A 21275-nucleotide genomic window follows, 5' to 3' on the forward strand; every position below is an offset into this window, starting at 1 on the left:
GAATGATAAAGAATGCCAAAGAGAAAAGCAGTTAATCACTTTAATCTCCTTGACTTAGTATCTTGATAGGATTTAAGGAATTGCCTTAAACTCCTCCCTGTCTAAAACATGCTCTCAGCTGATGTTTACTGACATTTGCTTTCATTTCACTAATATTATTTTTGCATTTATTATTTTTTTAATAGCTGAAGTATATCTCATTGCATCAGTCTAATTACAGTCAAGAGTGCAACACACTACTATCTATTAAATACTGGACAGAAGGAGTACATTGTTCTAGAATTATCATTGCAAGATGTACTCAAGTTAACATACTTTTAATAACAGATATATTTTTCCTTTTATCATCATTTCATTTATTACTTCATTATTCATTTAATCCTCTGTACTAGCTAGAGGTCTATACTTGAGAATTAAAAAAGGTAAGAAATAAGAGATGTTATCTGCACATGTCTGTCCAGTGGAAGAACTAGCTATTAATCAAACAAGTAAAATAAAACTATCAACCATGAGATAAAGATACTAAATTCTGAAATATGTTTCTCATAACTTATATTTGGAAGGAGATATAAATGGCAACCCACTCCAGTATTCTTGCCTGGAGAATCCCATGGACAGAGGAGCCTGGCGGGCTACAGTTCACAGGGTCACAAAGAGTCAGACACGACTTCACTTTCACTTTCACTTTGGTCTGGGACTCTTGACTTGATTGCTTGTTTTTTTGTTGAAACAATAAAATAACCTTATAACTATATCTATTCTTTTTCTCTTTCTATCAACATAGCATCTTAGGATGTTAGAATTCTCATAAGAAGAAAACAGCACAGAATATGGACTTTTTAGATGGAACCTGTACCTTGGTAACAGAATTTATTGTTAGGGTTTCCAACTCATCCTGAACTGCAGATTGTCCTGTTTCTCCTGTTTCCGACTTTGTACTCTATGATTTTAATGGGGAGCATTGGATTGATGATGTTAATCAGGGTTGATCCGCACCTTCAAACGGATCAATGGATCAAATGGATCAAAAATACCCCCACGTATTTTTTCCTTAGTAACCTATCCTTTGTAGACCTTTGCTATTCTTCAGTCATCATTACCAATATGCTTGTCAACCTCCTCTCTCAGAACAAGTCAATTTCCTATCACAGCTGTGCCCTGTAGTTCTATTTCTTCTGTACTTTCACAGATACCAAATCCTTTATCTTGGCTGCCATGGCGTATGACCACTATGTTGCCATCTGTAACCCTTTACTGTACATGGCTATGATGTCTCAGGGTATCTACATATGATTGATCATCTTGTCATACTTTGGAGGCAATACGAGTTCCCTGGTGCACACATCCTTTGCATTTATTCTGAAATACTGCGATAAAAATGTCATTAGTCATTTTTTCTGTGACCTCCCTCCCTTGCTTAAGTTATTGTGCCCAGACACGTCACTTAATGAGTGGCTTCTCTGCACGTACGGCAGCTCAGTGGAAATTATCTGTTTCATCGTCATCATCATCTCCTACTTTTACATTCTCCTCTCAGTTTTAAAGATCCGTTCTTTCAGCAGGAGGAAGAAGACCTTCTCTACCTGTGCTTCTCACCTGACATGTGGCCATCTACCAGGGAACTCTGCTCTTCATTTACTCATGACCCAGCTACCTGTATTCTCCCAACACTGATAAAATCATCTCAGTGTTCTACACCATCATCATCCCAGTGCTGAATCCCTTGATTTACAGTTTGAGAAACAAAGACGTGAAAGACGCTGCTAAAAGAGTCTTAAAACCAAAGCTAAGAGGGGAGGAGCCAAGATGGCGGAGGAGTAGGACGGGGAGAACACTTTCTCCCCCACAAATTCATCAAAAGAGCATTTAAACGTCGAGTAAATTCCACAAAACAACTTCTGAATGCCGGCAGAGGACATCAGGCACCCAGAAAAGCAACCCAACTCTTCGAAAGGAGGTAGGAAAAAATATTAAAAACAAAAAAAAAGAGACAAAAGAGGGAGGGACGGAGTTCCGTCCCGGGAAGGGAATCTTAAAAAGAGAGAAGTTTCCAAACATCAGGAAACCTTCTCACTGCCGAATCTGTGCCGAGCTTTGGAAGCACAGAGGGCAACATAACAGGGAGAAAAAATAAATAAACAATTTAAAACTCGCAGATTGCGAGCCCTACGGTAACTCCCCCAGCAGAGAAGCAGCGCAGACGCCTGCATCCGCCATTAGCAAACCGGGGCTGGGCAGGGAGGCGCGGCGTGGGCTGCATCGCTGAGAGTAAGAATCTGGCCTGAATACCCTGAGCGCTATCTGAGCGAAATAATTTGGGCTAGCAAACCAGACTGTGGGATACCTACCACGCGAAAAGCCAGCCCTAACCTAAGACCGCCAGGCCCGCGCACGGAACAAAGGACTGAACAGAGATAGCCGGCTGCAGACCTTCCCCCTCCGGTGACAGGCAGCCAGAGCCGGAAGGGGGCAATCGCAGCCCCAGAGAGACATTATCTATAAAATTGTAAGCAGGCTTCTTTGCTAACTAAAACTTCTTGGGGGTCTGGACGGTCAACATCTGCCTGAGAAGGTGCGCCGGTTTTACATCCAGATAACCGAGTGGCGGGGAGGCGATAAGTCGCAGCATTGGCGCTCGCCTGAGAAGAGCAAATTGGCGCTTGGACCTGGGAAGAGCACAAAACGCAGGCCCAACTGAGTCTGCGCCTCTGAGGACTACCCGAGTGCCTGAACCTGAGCGGCTTGGACCTGGGAGGTGCATGCAGCCCAGGGCCAGCCTCGGATTGCTCCCGGCGGAACAACCTAGAGTCCGAGCAGTGTGGACAGGGAGGCTACACGCGCCGTGAGCGGGGGCAGACCCAGGGTGGCTGAGGCACTGCGAGCCCACGCCAGTGTTATTTGTTTGCACCCTCCCTCCCTCCCTCCCCACAGCGCGACTGAACAAGTAAGCCTAAAAAAAAAAAAAAAAAAAAAGTGTCCTCCACCGTGCCCTTTGAGTCAGGGCGGAAACCAGATACTGAAGAGACTAGCAAACAGAAGAAGATATAACAGAGGGAAACGCCTTGGAAGCTACAGGCAATAGATCAAAACCCTGTGGTTACTACGGACTACATAGGAAGCGGCCTATAGATCTTGAGAAATATAAATCTGACCAAGGAACTAGCCAAAAATGAACTGAACCCACAACACCCACAAAAAAAAAAAAAAAAAAGTCCTAGATATATTTTTATTATTTTTACGATCATTCTTTCTTTTTTTTTAATTAAAAAAAAAATTTTAAGTCCTCTATTGTTCCTTTAATTTTCACTTTTATAACCTATTACTTTGCAAAAAAAAAAAAAAAAGACCCTATTTTTTTCTTCTTCAGCAAACTTCATATATATATATTTTATAATTTTCTGACCTTGTTTTTTTGTTTGTTTGTTTTTGTTTTTTTCTTCTTTTCTTTAACATTGTATTTTTGAAATTCCAAACTCTACTCTAGATTTTTAATTTTCGCTTTTTGGTATATGTTATCAATTTTGTACCTATAGTTTTTTTATATATAATTTCTGTGACTTTTTTTTTTCTTCTTCTCTGTTTCTTTCTCTTCTTCTTTTATATATCATTGTATATCTGAAATTCCAAACTTTACTCTAGATTTTTAATTTATGCTTTTTGGTATTTGATATCAATTTTGTACCTGTATTTTCTTTATAATTTTTGTGACATTGTTCGTATTTGTTTGTTTGTTTTCTCTCTTTATTTTTCTTCTTCTTTTTTTTTTTTAACATTGTATTTTTGAAATTCCAAACTCTACTCTAGATTTTTAATTTTCACTTTCTGGTATTAGTTATCAATTTTGTACCTGTACTTTCTTTATAATTTTCGCGACCTTGTTTGTTTTTGTTTGTTCGTTCTTTCTCTCTTTCTTTTCCTTCTTCTTTTCTTTAACATCGTATTTTTGAAATTCCAAACTCTACTCTAGATTTTTAATTTTTGCTTTTATGTATTTGTTACCAATTTTGTACCTTTAAGGACCCAATCTTCAGGACCCATTTTTCACTAGGGAGTGAGATTACTGGCTTGACTGCTCTCTCTCCCTTTGGACCCTCCTTTTTCTCCACCAGGTCGCCTGTGTCTCCTCCCTAACCCCTCTTTACTCTACCCAACTCTGTGAATTTCTGTGTGTTCCAGACGGTGGAGAACACTTAGGGAACTGATTACTGGCTGGATCTGTCTCCCTCCTTTTCATTCCCCCTTTTATCCTTCTGGCCACCTCTGCTACCTTCCTCCTTCTTCTCTTCTCTGTATAACCCTGTGAACATCTCTGAGTGGTCCAGTTGTGGAGTGCACATAAGGAAGTGACTACTGGCTAGCCCACTCTCTCCACTATTGATTCACCTCATCTCATTTGGGTCACCTCTAACTCCCTCCTCCCTCTTCTCTTCTCCATGTAGCCCTGTGAACCTCTCTGAGTGACCCTCACTGTAGAGAAACTTATCATCTTTAATGTAGATGTTTTATCAATGGTGCTGTATAGAAGGAGAAGTTTTGAAACTACTGTAAAAATAAGACCGATAATCGGAAGCAGGAGACTTAAGTCCAAACCCTGACTCCAGGGAACTCCTGACTCCAAGGAGCATTCATTCACAGGAGCTCATCAAATGCCTCCATACCGACACTGAAACCAAGCACCACACAAGGGCCAATAAGTTCCAGGGCAAGACATACCAAGCAAATTCTCCAGCAACAAAGGAACACAGCCCTGAGCTTCAAGATACAGGCTGCCCAAAGTCACCCCAAAACTATAGACATCTCATAACTCATTACTGGACATTTCATTGCACTCCAGAGAGAAGAAATACAGCTCCACCCACCAGAACACCGACACAAGCTTCCCTAACCAGGAAACCTTGACAAGCCACCTGTACAAACCCACACACAGCGAGGAAACACCACAATAAAGAGAACTCCACAAACTGCCAGAATACAGAAAGGACACCCCAAACTCAGCAGTTTAAACAAGATGAAGAGACAGAGGAATACTCAGCAGATAAAGGAACAGGATAAATGCCCACCAAACCAAACAAAAGAGGAAGAGATAGGGAATCTACCTGATAAAGAATTCCGAATAATGATAGTGAAATTGATCCAAAATCTTGAAACTAAAATGGAATCACAGATAAATAGCCTGGAGACAAGGATTGAGAAGATGCAAGAAAGGTTTAACAAGGACCTAGAAGAAATAAAAAAGAGTCAATATATAATGAATAATGCAATAAGTGAAATTAAAAACACTCTGGAGGCAACAAATAGTAGAATAACAGAGGCAGAAGACAGGATTAGTGAATTAGAAGATAGAATGGTAGAAATAAATGAATCAGAGAGGATAAAATAAAAACGAATTAAAAGAAATGAGGACAATCTCAGAGACCTCCAGGACAATATTAAACGCTACAACATTCGAATCATAGGGGTTCCAGAAGAAGAAGACAAAAAGAAAGACCATGAGAAAACACTTGAGGAGATAATAGTGGAAAACTTCCCTAAAATGGGGAAGGAAATAATCACCCAAGTCCAAGAAACCCAGAGAGTACCAAACAGGATAAACCCAAGGAGAAACACCCCAAGACACATATTAATCAAATTAACAAAGATCAAACACAAAGAACAAATATTAAAAGCAGCAAGGGAAAAACAACAAATAACACACAAGGGAATTCCCATAAGGATAACAGCTGATCTTTCAATAGAAACTCTTCAAGCCAGGAGGGAATGGCAAGACATACTTAAAATGATGAAAGAAAATAACCTACAGCCCAGATTATTGTACCCAGCAAGGATCTCATTCAAGTATGAAGGAGAAATCAAAAGCTTTTCAGACAAGCAAAAGCTGAGAGAATTCTGCACCACCAAACCAGCTCTCCAACAAATACTAAGGGATATTCTCTAGACAGGAAACACAAAAACGGTGTATAAACTCGAACCCAAAACAATAAAGTAAATGGCAACGGGAACATACTTATCAGTAATTACCTTAAACGTAAATGGGTTGAATGCCCCAACCAAAAGACAAAGACTGGCTGAATGGATACAAAAACAAGACCCCTACATATGTTGTCTACAAGAGACCCACCTCAAAACAGGGGACACATACAGACTGAAAGTGAAGGGCTGGAAAAAGATTTTCCATGCAAATAGGGACCAAAAGAAAGCAGGAGTAGCAATACTCATATCAGATAAAATAGACTTTAAAACAAAGGCTGTGAAAAGAGACAAAGAAGGTCACTACATAATGATCAAAGGATCAATCCTAGAAGAAGATATAACAATAATAAATATATATGCACCCAACACGGGAGCACCACAGTACGTAAGATAAATGCTAACAAGTATGAAAGGAGAAATTAACAATAACACAATAATAGTGGGAGACTTTAATACCCCACTTACACCTATGGATAGATCAACTAAACAGAAAATTAACAAGGAAACACAAACTTTAAACGATACAATAGACCAGTTAGACCTAATTGATATCTATAGGTCATTTCATCCCAAAACAATGAATTTCACCTTTTTCTCAAGCGCACATGGAACCTTCTTCAGGATAGATCACATCCTGGGCCATAAAGCTAGCCTTGGTAAATTCAAAAAGATAGAAATCATTCCAAGCATTTTTTCTGACCACAATGCAGTAAGATTAGATCTCAATTACAGGAGAAAAACTATTAAAAATTCCAACATATGGAGGCTGAACAACACACTGCTGAATAACCAACAAATCACAGAAGAAATCAAAAAAGAAATCAAAATTTGCATAGAAACGAATGAAAATGAAAACACAACAACCCAAAACCTGTGGGACACGGTAAAAGCAGTCCTAAGGGGAAAGTTCATAGCAATACAGGCACACCTCAAGAAACAAGAAAAAAGTCAAATAAATAACCTAACTCTACACCTAAAGCAACTAGAAAAGGAAGAAATGAAGAACCCCAGGGTTAGTAGAAGGAAAGAAATCTTAAAAATTACAGCAGAAATAAATGCAAAAGAAACAAAAGAGACCATAGCAAAAATCAAGAAAACCAAAAGCTGGTTCTTTGAAAGGATAAATAAAATTGACAAACCATTAGCCAGACTCATCAAGAAACAAAGGGAGAAAAATCAAATCAACAAAATTAGAAACGAAAATGGAGAGATCACAACAGACAACACAGAAATACAAAGGATCATAAGAGACTACTATCAACAATTATATGCCAATAAAATGGACAACGTGGAAGAAATGGACAAACTCTTAGAAAAGTACAACTTTCCAAAACTGGACCAGGAAGAAATAGAAAATCTTAACAGACCCATCACAAGCATGGAAATTGAAACTGTAATCAAAAATCTTCCAGCAAACAAAAGCCCCGGTCCAGACGGCTTCACAGCTGAATTCTACCAAAAATTTAGAGAAGAGCTAACACGTATCCTGCTCAAACTCTTCCAGAAAATTGCAGAGGAAGGTAAACTTCCAAACTCATTCTATGAGGCCACCATCACCCTAATACCAAAACCTGACAAAGATCCCACAAAAAAAGAAAACTACAGGCCAATATCACTGATGAACATAGATGCAAAAATCCTTAACAAAATTCTAGCAATCAGAATCCAACAACACATTAAAAAGATCATACACCATGATCAAGTGGGCTTTATCCCAGGGATGCAAGGATTCTTCAATATCTGCAAATCAATCAATGTAATACACCACATTAACAAATTGAAAAATAAAAACCATATGATTATCTCAATAGATGCAGAGAAAGCCTTTGACAAAATTCAACATCCATTTATGATAAAAACTCTCCAGAAAGCAGGAATAGAAGGAACATACCTCAACATAATAAAAGCTATATATGACAAACCCACTGCAAACATTATCCTCAATGGTGAAAAATTGAAAGCATTTCCTCTAAAGTCAGGAACAAGACAAGGGTGCCCACTTTCACCGTTACTATTCAACATAGTTTTGGAAGTTTTGGCCAAGCAATCAGAGCAGAAAAAGAAATAAAAGGAATCCAAATTGGAAAAGAAGAAGTAAAACTCTCACTATTTGCAGATGACATGATCCTCTACATAGAAAACCCTAAAGAGTCCACCAGAAAATTACTAGAAATAATCAATGACTACAGTAAAGTTGCAGGATATAAAATCAACACACAGAAATCCCTTGCATTCCTATACACTAATAATGAGAAAACAGAAAGAGAAATTAAGGAAACAATTCCATTCACCATTGCAACAGAAAGAATAAAATACTTAGGAATATATCTACCTAAAGAAACTAAAGACCTATATATAGAAAACTATAAAACACTGGTGAAAGAAATCAAAGAGGACACTAATAGATGGAGAAATATACCATGTTCATGGATTGGAAGAATCAATATAGTGAAAATGAGTATACTACCCAAAGCAATTTATAGATTCAATGCAATCCCTATCAAGCTACCAACAGTATTCTTCACAGAGCTAGAACAAATAATTTCACAATTTGTATGGAAATACAAAAAACCTCGAATAGCCAAAGCGATCTTGAGAAAGAAGAATGGAACTGGAGGAATCAACCTACCTGACTTCAGGCTCTACTACAAAGCCACAGTTATCAAGACAGTATGATACTGGCACAAAGACAGAAATATTGATCAATGGAATAAAATAGAAAGCCCAGAGATAAATCCACGCACATATGGACACCTTATCTTCGACAAAGGAGGCAAGAATATACAATGGATTAAAGACAATCTCTTTAACAAGTGGTGCTGGGAAATCTGGTCAACCACTTGTAAAAGAATGAAACTGGACCACTTTCTAACACCATACACAAAAATAAACTCAAAATGGATTAAAGATCTAAACGTAAGACCAGAAACTATAAAACTCCTAGAGGAGAACATAGGCAAAACACTCTCCGACATACATCACAGCAGGATCCTCTATGACCCACCTCCCAGAATATTGGAAATAAAAGCAAAAATAAACAAATGGGACCTAATTAACCTTAAAAGCTTCTGCACATCAAAGGAAACTATTAGCAAGGTGAAAAGACAGCCTTCAGAATGGGAGAAAATAATAGCAAATGAAGCAACCGACAAACAACTAATCTCAAAAATATACAAGCAACTCCTACAGCTCAACTCCAGAAAAATAAACGACCCAATCAAAAAATGGGCCAAAGAACTAAATAGACATTTCTCCAAAAAAGACATACAGATGGCTAACAAACACATGAAAAGATGCTCAACATCACTCATTATCAGAGAAATGCAAATCAAAACCACTATGAGGTACCATTTCACACCAGTCAGAATGGCTGCGATCCAAAAGTCTACAAATAATAAATGCTGGAGAGGGTGTGGAGAAAAGGGAACCCTCTTACACTGTTGGTGGGAATGCAAACTAGTACAGCCACTATGGAGAACAGTGTGGAGATTCCTTAAAAAACTGGAAATAGAACTGCCTTATGATCCAGCAACCCCACTGCTGGGCATACACACTGAGGAAACCAGAAGGGAAAGAGACACGTGTACCCCAATGTTCATCGCAGCACTCTTTATAATAGCCAAGACATGGAAGCAACCTAGATGTCCATCAGCAGATGAATGGATAAGAAAGCTGTGGTACATATACACAATGGAGTATTACTCAGCCATTAAAAAGAATACATTTGAATCAGTTCTAATGAGGTGGATGAAACTGGAGTCTATTATACAGAGTGAAGTAAGCCAGAAGGAAAAACATAAATACAGTATTCTAATGCATATATATGGAATTTAGAAAGATGGTAACAATAACCCTGTGTACGAGACAGCAAAAGAGACACTGATGTATAGAACAGTCTTATGGACTCTGTGGGAGAGGGAGAGGGTGGGAAGATTTGGGAGAATGACAAAAATAAAAAGAAAAGAAAAAAAAAACCCAAAGCTAAATCCCTCCTGAGATATAAGGTTCCAGGATTCATCTAAATCCCTGATTACAAACTCCAGCTGTGTGTATGCTCAGTCATGTCCAGCTCTTTGTGACCCCATGGACTATAGCCCACCAGGTGCTTTTGTCCTTGGAATTATCCAGACAAGAATACTGGAGTGGGTTGCCATTTCCTCCTCCAGGGAATCTTCCTCACCCAGGGATGGAACCTGTATCTCTTGCTTATCCTCCACTGACAGGCGGATTCTTTACCCCTGCAATGCCTGGGACAAACTGTAGCTAAGAACCTGCAACAACCTTGCCAGCACATACACAATTTCTCACACAAGCATTTTATCAAACACTTGTTTTCACAGAGCCAAACACATTTAATAGCCCCCAGATAAAGGAAACATTTAAAAGTTTCAAAATTGCTGCAAACTAATAGTTGGATAACTTTCCAACTATTCAGTTCAGTCACTCAGTGGTGTCTGACTCTGCAACCCCATGGACTGCAGCACGCCAGGCTTCCCTATCCATCACCAACTCCCAGAGCTTGTTCAAACTCATGTCCATCGAGTTGATGATGCCATCCAACCATCTCATCCTCTGTTGTCTCCTTCTCCTCCTGCCTTCAGTCTTTCCAGCTATGGGGTCTTTTCCAATGAGTCAGTTCTTCATATCAGGTGACCAAAGTATTGGAGCTTTAGCTTCGGCATCAGTCCTTCCAATGAATATTCCTTTGTTATTGACTGGTTTGATCTTCTTACAGGCCAAGGGACTCTCAAGAGTCTTCTCCAACATGACGGTTCAAAAGCATCAATTCTTTGGTGCTCAGCCTTCTTTATGGTCCATCTTTCACATCCATACATGACTACTGGAAAAACTATAGCTTTAACTTGACAGATCTTTGTTGCGAAAGTAATGTCTCTGCTTTTTAATATGCTGTCTGGGTTTGTCATACCTGTTCTCCCATGGAGCAAGCATCTTTTAATTTCATGGCTGCAGTTATCATCTGCAGTGATTTTGGAGCCCAAGAAAATAAAGTCTGTCAATTCCAACCATTAGGAGCTGGGAGTTAATGCTAGAACAGATTGTAATAGGTTTTCTTAAAAGATATAGTAAGAACCTCAGAGATTGTGTCTGTGTGTGTTTTCATGTGTAGAATATCTCATTAACAAGATTGCATTTACAAAATTACTGGATTAGGGAGGAAGCCATATTCCTTTGGTTTCTGTGCTATCTCTTGTACCCAACTAGTCAATTGCACTTTGATCAAGTTACTTATTTTTTCTGTCTCAATTGTCTGACCTGTAAAATGAGGAGAGTATAGTACGTACATCAATGACTGTTGCATGTTTGACTAAATGCTGACAATCATGCCTAAATCATTTTAAACACTTGATAGATCTTAAATACATGTATTTCTTTAATCATTTAAAATACACAAAGTGCAACAAGATGGTGTGAGGCAGGGGTGCTAGGAAAGCAATCAAAACAATATCAAATACCTTTTCTTAAATGCTGTCCAATAACAAGTCAAGAACCTTCTGTACCCAATCTAATCCAAATTAATTTGAAAACTTTTTCTAAGTGGCATCTTGTAGACTAAAGGTTAATTGCAAGCAGAGTATTTGTTTTCCTCCCTATCTTTTATTTTTATGTGTGAAAGTATTACTGAAAGTATGGAACATCCTTTTCTGGTACCTCAGAAACACAATAAGCTACTGAGCATATAACCTGTGTCTTCAATGGCCGGTCAACTGACGTGACATTCAGAAGTGCCACAGAGAACAGTCACTTGAAGTCTAGACATAAAAGGACATGTATGATTTCAAAATACATTTCTATAACTTATATTTTTGCTGTTTGTTATTATTTTCATTATTATTATTTATTATATCATTATTTAATTGCCATTTATATATCTGTTGGTGAGGTATCTGTTCAAATCATGTCCCTATTTTTAATTGGGTTGTGTTTTTATTATTTATAAACATTTTTGTAAGTCTAGCTACAAATTCTTTGTTGCAAAAATGTTTCACAAATATTTTCTTCATTTCATCTATAAATCTAACATCTATATTACATAATAATACATAGCATTATGTAATAATACAAAACATTAAAAATGATTTCATAAAATTATGTAACAGGAATAATTAATAATCAACAAAACATTTTTCCCCTCTGCTTATATTCTATTCATACTGCTTCAGTTTTTACTTGCTATATAAACACTGTCTTAAAATGGCACAGGTTAAATAACTGGGCTGAATTATGTTATTCTTCATGTTGACCATGGTCAGATTGTATCGATCCATATAGGATCCCACAGACAGAGGAGCCTGGTGGGCTACAGTCCAGGGGGTCTCAAAACAACAACAACCAAGTATAAACATTAGTTTGAAGGTTCTTGTTGTTTTATTTCAAAAGTAGTTATTTCAAAAGTATCTTACAAATAACAACCTGTGAAAAATTGAACTTCATGTGAACAATATATCATATTCTTTAGGTCTAAAAAATATACACGTCATTCATATTCCAATTTTCACATATTATCCAAGACACACACACATACAAATACGTGACACACATATAAATGCATGAAAACACAATGGAGATGAGTCTATATATTTCAGAAACAATTGAAAGTGAAAGTCACTCAGTCATGTCTGACTCTTTGTGACTCCATGAACTATATAGTCCATGGAATTCTCCAGGCTAGAATACTGGAGTGGGTAGCTATCTCCTTCTCCAAGAGCTCGTTCCCAACCCAGGGATCAAACCCAGGTCTTCCTCATTGCAGGCAGATTCTTTACCGGCTGAGCTATGAGGGAAGCCTACAGCATTTATTATCACTCATCTCATTTCCATTTTATAAAGAAAAAGTCTTTTTTATATTTCACTGGAGTGGGTAGCTGTTCTTTTCTCCAGGGGATCTTCCCAACCCAGGGATTGAAGCCAGGTCTCCCACATTGCAGGTAGATTCTCTACCATCTGAGCCACCAGGGAAGTGCAAAAATATTGGAGTGGGTAGCCTACCCATTCTCCAGGGATCTTTCTGGCACAGGAATCGAACCAGGGTCTCCTGTATTGCAGGCTGATTCTTTACCAGCTGAGCTACAGGGAGGCTCAAGAGATAAAAATATATGTGTTAAATAAGTTTGTAGAAATGTTTCCCTTCAGTGAGTAAAGAGACTCTTTCTTTGGCACCAGATTATTCCCACAAAAAGGTAATTAATATTATGACAAAACAAAAATACACATCTAGAGAACTGCTCATTAATACTTGTTTAATGTCTCACCAAATACTGAACATAACACAAACCCAAACCAGAAACATAATTATTGTATTATGATCAATCCATGGTATGCTCATTATTTCTGGAACTGATACAGATACTCTTAAAACAATCATGGTTTTGAGAAATATTAGAATTGTTATCTTGGTTTGTATCCACATGAATATTCACAGAAAATGCTTAGTCCTGAAGCTTACAGCCAGGTATCTCTAACATTAGAGTCTCACCCACATTATTTTGAAGAGGAGAAGACAGGTAAATTCATCAAATGTATTCTCTGAAGTAAAGAAAGGAAGGCTCAGAGACAAGCTTGTAGAAAGTAACATGCCTCACAAATTACATTTAGATTAGGTTCAGTTTCCCAATGTTCTATACCAGGTACTTGTTTTATTGAGTAAAAACAGTTATGCCTTTTTCAAGAGTGGGTGCATGAATATATAATTTTCTGAATATGAAGACAATTGCAGATAGAATTGTGTTCTATCTTATGATATACTGCAGATGTGCAGAAGTGTTACACATCCATGAGTCCTTTTCTTGATCATTTTCTGAAAGCTTAGACAAGAACAAAGAAAAATGGGTGGAGGGAATTGCTCCTCCATGACTGGGTTCATTTTCTTGGGAATTACTGATAACACCGAGCACAAAGTGACCATACTTACCATGGTTCTAATTGTTTATCTCATTGGCTATTTGGCAAATCTTGGGATGATATTCCTGATTAGGACCCCCAGCTGGACCCCCAGCTGCACACATCCATGTACTTTTTCCCCAGTCACCTCTCCTTCTGTGTCCTCTGCTATTCCACTGCAATTCACCCCAAGATGACCATGGACCTATTTGCCAAGAGCAAATCAATCCCCTTCTATGGCTGTGTTCTGCAATTCTTGGTCTTCTGTATCTTTGCAGATTCTGAGTGTCTCCTGCTGGCAGTAATGGCCTATGATCAGTACAAGGCCATCAGCAGCCCCTTGCTCTATGTGGTCAGCGTGTCCAGCCGGATGTGCCCCCTGCTCATGGCTGGGGTTTATCTGGTGGGAATGGCACATACTCCGATACACACAACATTAGCATTTCGCTTATGTTTCTGTGGGTCAAATGAGATTAACCATTTCTTCTGTGATTTACCTCCACTTTTCCTCCTCTCCCGCTCTGATATACAGGTAAATGAATTCAGGTAAATAGCGTTATTCACTATTTTTGGTTTTATTGAACTGAGTACCATTTCGGAGTCCTTTTCTCTTATTATATCATCCTATCAATCTTGAAGATCCACTCTTCTGAGGGGAAGTTCAAAGCTTTCTCCATCTGCACCTCTCATTTAAATGTTGTGACAATTTTCTAGGGAACTGTACTTTTCTTGTATTTCAGGCCAAATACTTCCTACTCTCCACATCAAGACAAAATGACCTAATTGTTCTACATCCTTATGATTCCCATGTTAAATCCTCTGTTATATAGCCTACAGAACAAAGATGTGAAACAGGCCCTGAAAAACTGGAAAATAAAAGGTGGTTTTAAAGGGTGTACTATAAATATATAGACACACATACATATGTCTGTTGTTTTTGTAAAATTATATTCATGATCCAAGGGAAATGAAATTGTTTCAAATACTTTAAAGGAGTGAATAACTATTTTTAATAAAGTGTAATCTTTAAAAATACTACCATTCCAAAACACAGCTTTCATTGTGTATAACAACTAATATATAGCACTTCCTTTTTGCCAAATACTTCCAGAATTTTGCAATTTTGTCGAATATCATGATTAATTCTTTCATTCAAATATTATTTCAATTACCCTAAGATTTATTGTATATTTACTGAGAGAACTTTGAGCATTTAGGTCCTTTATATTCTATGATACACACTGCATTTTCTATATTAATAACTATAAGCTAGAGCTAATAGCAAGCATTAATTAACTACATAGTCAGGTAATTCCTAAGAAGCCTCAAAATCACTCTGAAATAAAAATTGAGGACTATAAATCCAGCGGAGGCAAGACTATCAAAAGAGAAAAGGCAGTCTCTTCAATAAGTGGTGCTTGGAAAATTGTGTAGCCAGTGTAAATGAATGAAATTAGAATATTCTCTAACACTGTACACAAAAATAAGTGCAAAATGGATTAAAGACATAAATATAAGATGAGGTATTACAAAACTCTTAGAGGAAAACATAGGCATAACAGTCTTTGACATTCATTACAGCAATATTTTTTTTGTATCCACCTCCTAAGGCAACAGAAATAAAAACAAAAATAAACCAATGGACCTATTTAAACTAAAACAACAAGAAAAACTTCTGCACAGCAAAGGATACCATAAACACAATGAAAGGACAACCCATAGAATGGGAGACAATATTTGTAAACAATGTGAGCAACTAGGGATTAATTTCAAAATTTACAAACAGCTAATGCAGCTCAGTATATAAAACAAACAATCCAAACAAAAACATGCACAGAAGATCTGAATAGACATTTCTCCAAACAAAACATACAGGTGGTCAAGAGGCACATGAAAAGATTATCAACATGTGAATCATTAAAGAAACGCAAATTAAAACCACAAAGAGACACTATCTCACACTGGTTAAAATGGCCATAATCAAAAAGCCTACAAACAGTAAATGCTGGGGAGGGTGCCACTTCATTTCAGTTCAGTCACTCAGTCGTGTCCAACTCTTTGTGACCCCATGGACTGCAGCACGCCTGGCCTCCATGTCCATCACCAACTCCTGGAGCTTACTCAAACTCATGTCCATTGCCATGAGATGCCATCCAACCATCTCATCCTCTGTCATCCCCTTCTCCTGCCTTCAATCTTTCCCAGCATGAGGGTCTTTTCAAATGAGTCAGCTCTTCACATCAGGTGGCCAAAGTATTGGAGTTTCAGCCTCAACATCAGTCCTTCCAATGAATATTCAGGACTGATCTCCCTTAGGATGGACTGGTTGGATCTCCTTGCAGTCCAAGGGACTCTCAAGAGTCTTCTCCAACACCACAGTTCAAAAGCCTCAATTCTTCGGTGCCCAGCTTTCTTTCTAGTCCAACTCTCACATGCATACATGACCACTGGTAAAACCATAGCCTTGACTAGACGGACCTTTGTTGGCAGAGTAATGTCTCTGCTTTTTAATATGTTGTCTAGGTTGGTCATTGCGGAGAAGGCAATGGCACCCCACTCCAGTACTCTTGCCTGGAAAATCCCATGGACGGAGGAGCCTGGTGGGCTGCAGTCCATGGGGTCGTGAAGAGTCGGACACGACTGAGCAACTTCACTTTCACTTTCACTTTCCTGCATTGGAGAAGGAAATGGCAACCCACTCCAGTGTTCTTGCCTGGAGAGTCCCAGGGATGGGAGAGACTGGTGGGATGCCGTGTATGGGGTCGCACAGAGTCGGACACAACTGAAGCGACTTAGCAGCAGCAGCAGCAGGTTGGTCATGTTTTCTTCCAAGGAGTAAGCGTCTTTTAATTTCATGGCTGCAGTCACCATCTGCAGTGTTTTGAAGCCTAAAAAAATAAAGTCAGCCACTGTTTCCACTGTTTTTCCATCTATTTGCCATGAAGTGATGGGATCAGATGCCATAATCTTTGTTTCCTAAATGTTGATCTTTAAGCCAACTTTTTCACTCTCCTCTTTCACTTTCACCAAGAGGCTTTTTAGTTCTTCTTCACTTTCTGTCATAAAGGTGGTGTCATCTGCATATCTGAGGTTATATTATTTTTCCTGGCAATCGTGATTCCAGCCTGTGCTTCATCCATCCCAGCATTTCACATGATGTACTCTGCATATACATTAAATAAGCAGAGTGACAATAAACAGCCTTGACATACTCCTTTTCCTATTTGGAACCAGTCTGTTGTTCCATGTCCAGTTGCTTCATGACCTGCATACAGATTTGTCAAGAGGCAGGTCAGGAGAGGGTATGGAGAATAGAAGAACCTCCTACACTGTTGTGGGAATGTAAATTGGTACAGCCACTATGGAGAACAGTATGAAGATCCCTTAAAAACTTAAAAATGGAGCTAGCACATGATCCAACCATCCCCATCCAGGGCATATATTCAGAGAAAACTCTAGTTTGAAAGGATATGTGTACCTCAATGTTCATTACAGTGCTGTTTACAATAGCCAAGACATAGAAGTAACCTAAATGTCTGTTAACAGATGAATGGATAAAGACAATTCAGAACATATTTATAATGGAGGATTTGTTGCTATTCAGTCATTTAGTCATGTCCAACCCTTTGCGAGCCCATGGACTGCAGCATGCCAGGCCTCCCTGTCCTTCATTATCTCCCAGAGCTTGCTCAAACTCATGTCCATTGGGTCGCCATCCAACCATCTCATCCTCTGTCATCCCCTTCTCATTCTGCATTCAACCTTTCCCAGCATCAGGGTCTTTTCTAAAGAGTCAGTTCTTTGCATCGGGTGGCCAAAGTATTGGAGTTTCAGCTCCAGCATCAGTCCTTCCAATGAATATTCAGGACTGATTTCTTTTAGGATGGATTGCTTTGCTCTTATTGCAGTCCAAGGGACTTCATACCCAAAGTTTGCTCTAAGATCTTTATATCCGGTATGATTGGGCTACTTCCAAAGATACCAGAACTATGATTCATTGGAAAATGAGTGTCCAATGATTATGATTGTCATTGCAAAAGACCCTGATGCTGGGAATGATTGAAAGCCAGAGGAGGAGGGGATGACAGAGAATGAGATGGTTGGATGGCATCACCAAGTCAGTTCAGTTCAGTTCAGATGCTTAGTCATGTCTGACTCTTTGCAACCTCATGGACTGCAGGATGCCAGGCTTCCCTGCCCATCACCAACTCCCAGAGCTTACTCAAACTCATGTCCATCGAGTATATGACAACATCTGGTCCCATCACTTCATGGCAAATAGATGGGAAATCAATGGAAACAGTCAGAGACTTTATTTTCTTGGGCACCAAAGTGACTGACTCCATGGACATGAGTTTGAGCAAGCTCCTGGAGTTGGTGATGGACAGGGAAGCCTGGCATGCTGCAGTCCATGGGGTAGCATAGAGTCAGACACGATTGAGTGACTGAACTGACTCACTGAAAGAGTTCCGTTGCTGTCTAGAAGGGAGAATTTGGGAGGATGTAATATGAGTGAGTCTTCTGTCTCATAGAATGAATGTGGATAGTAGCAAACAAATAACTTTTTTAAGAAAAATTATGAACTCTGTTTATTTACAAAAATCACTTGTGTAAAAAGTTTTAAATGAGTCATCTTTGCATATATGAACTTTATCAGTAGAAAATTCTGGACACAGTTACATTCTTATTTTTGTTCCTCAGCCTCCACTTTAATAGACAGAAATATTACTACTATACTTAGTAGTAAATGAACATTTAGATAGTATTACCTTTTCAAATTCTTGCACTAGAAATTTTAGGAAATGAAAAAAAAATCATTAATTTTTCCTGAGGTCTTAAATGTAATATAAATATTCTTATATAAATAAAATGTAATTCAGAAAGAAAAAAATGCATTATTTAGGAAATGTGAGGGAGTCATAAAGTCATTGAAATGCCTGTAAGTAATGTGGTAGGATGAGAATAAGACAATGTGTGGTGATGATTGTTACTAATGTTATAGCATCGTTATTCATAATGGATAAAAAGTAGAAAAAACCTGAAAGTCACTTAACTGAAGAGGGGATCTGCAAAGTGTATTGTATCTTTAAAATGAAATATTATTGTCCCAAAATGATGAAACAAAATACTGATAAGTGGAACAACATGGATGCAACTTGAAAACATTATTTTCAAGGAAAGAAGCCTGACAGGAAAATAAACAAATAAACAAATGAACAAAACATATGAGAACAAAAAAAGGTATCACATGATTCTGTTTGTATGAGACATCCGTAATAGGAAACCACATAGAATTAGTGGTTGCTGTGGGCTAAGGAAGGAGAACTGATGGGTAGCAGGTGGGGGGTTCTTATTGAAGTAATGAAAATATTCTGGATTTAGAGACTGGAGATAACTGAACAATCTTGAAAGTATAATTAAAAAACAATAAAAACAAGAACTGCATACTTACATAAGAAAGAGCATATGGTCAAAGTGTAGCAATATTTCTAAATGTATTGAAGGAGACTGTTTCAAAGACAAAATGACCAATCCAAAGGAGCTGAAAATGACGGTGGGAGGATCTTTTTGAGTTTCATTAGGTTTCCTCTTTGACTGGACAAGGAGAAGATAGTTTCAGGGTAACTGTGAAGCACACCATACAAACAAATTGCTATTTTCTTCTACCATAGATCAATTTGGCAGCAATAGTGAGGCTTCAAAACTCAGCTTTTGCAAAGTTGTTTCTGAATTCACAGGGGAATACACAGAAGCAGAAACATAATTAATGAAATGTTTGCTAACATCAAAACCCGGGGCAGTAACTCAGGGATTTAAGTCCCCATACACCTGGTAAAATAAAAGACCATCTACTTATTATCATTTAGCTACCCAAGATCTACTCACTTCAGGTAGGTTTCCAGGTCCTATCTTAAAGAATATAAGAGGAAATAACTTTTTGAGAAAGAAAAAATGTATTTGTAAGTGAAGCGTTTATGCCTACTTACTCAGTTAAATTAACTCTGCATTTATTTGCCAGAAATGATTTTGATTTCTCTGATTGGGAACCATCTTCCTGAACTTGTTAATAACCACAGTATGACTTCTTAATGATTTTATTTTCTTGTTGGCTCACAAAAAATCTTTTACTCCTTTTATCATTGGATAAGTGTATACATGAATTGAAGGTTTGTTTCATTTTGTTTAAAAAATAATACAACCACCACAGTAAAAATAAAAACTTTCAAATTAATTCTCATGTGAAAAAACGTCGTATCTATTTAGGCTTAAGGAAGAAGTTCATTAAATGCATTCTATTCTCATATACCTCAAAAACATATACAAGTCAAGAGGGAGGTGATATATTTATAATAGTGGCTGAGTTGCTTTGCTACATGGCAGAAACCAACACAACACTGTAAAGCAGTTTTACTCCAATTAAAAAAATAGGCATAGCAAACACGACACACACACAGATACATACACGAGAGAGGGTATGTGTCTCTCAGAAGAATTTATTGTCTCTCATCTAATTTCCATTTTATAATATTACAGCCCATTTAAAATCCAAACAGATGCAAATGTGTTCTATTGTTTTCAATTCCTTTTAGATCTTTTCTTTCACTCATCAAGCGACTTGATTTTTGACAACTATCTCTGCAAAGGGGTAATGAGTATTATGACAGATCAATAATAAATTACTAGGAATAAAGGCTGATAATAATACTTAAATGTTTCACTATTAAATACAACATAAAACCAGTAACAAAATAGTGATCATTATTATTAGTCAGTGACAGAGTCATTATTTCAGGAATTAATACAAATATTCTTAAGCCAATCATGTAGTGAGAAACATTAAAGCTGTAATCCCATTTTGTTTCCATGTAAATACTTTCAAGTGGAGAGAATCCTTAGCCCTGTCTACAGCTCAGCATCTCTAATACATTAGAGTCTTGTTCATATTATTTTGAAGAGGAAAAGAGAGATCAGTTCAGTTCAGTTCAGTCACTCAGTCATGTCCAACTCTTTGCAACCCAATGAATTGCAGCACGCCAGGCATCCCTGTCCATCACCAACTCCCAGAGTTCACTCAGACTCATGTCCATCGAGTCAGTGATGCCATCCAGCCATCTCATCCTCTGTCATCCCCTTCTCCTCCTGCCCCCTATCCCTCCCAGCATCAGAGTCTTTTCCAATGAGTCACCTCTTCGCATCAGGTGGCCAAAGTACTAGAGTTCCAGCTTTAGCATCATTCCTTCCAAAGAAATCCCAGGGCTGATCTCTTTTAGAATGGACTGGTTGTATCTCCTTGCAAGTCCAAGGGACTCTCAAGAGTCTTCTCCAACACCACAATTCAAAAGCATCAATTCTTCGGCGCTCAGTCTTCTTCACAGTCCAACTCTCACATCCATACGTGACCACTG

General features: G+C 38.2%; 1 protein-coding gene and 2 pseudogenes across 1 annotated transcript in view; all 3 read left to right on the forward strand.

The window, feature by feature from the left end:
- LOC133243974 (liprin-alpha-1-like) overlaps nt 1-21275 on the forward strand; it is a 333694-nt gene that overhangs the window by 194485 nt on the left and 117934 nt on the right. The window lies entirely within an intron of this gene.
- LOC133243978 (olfactory receptor 5I1-like) lies at nt 831-10233 on the forward strand (annotated as a pseudogene).
- Nucleotides 13812-14781, forward strand: LOC133243958 (olfactory receptor 5W2-like; annotated as a pseudogene).

This window comes from Bos javanicus, unplaced genomic scaffold (genome assembly GCF_032452875.1).
Source record: "Bos javanicus breed banteng unplaced genomic scaffold, ARS-OSU_banteng_1.0 tig00001692_1, whole genome shotgun sequence".
NCBI classification, from domain to species: domain Eukaryota; kingdom Metazoa; phylum Chordata; class Mammalia; order Artiodactyla; family Bovidae; genus Bos; species Bos javanicus.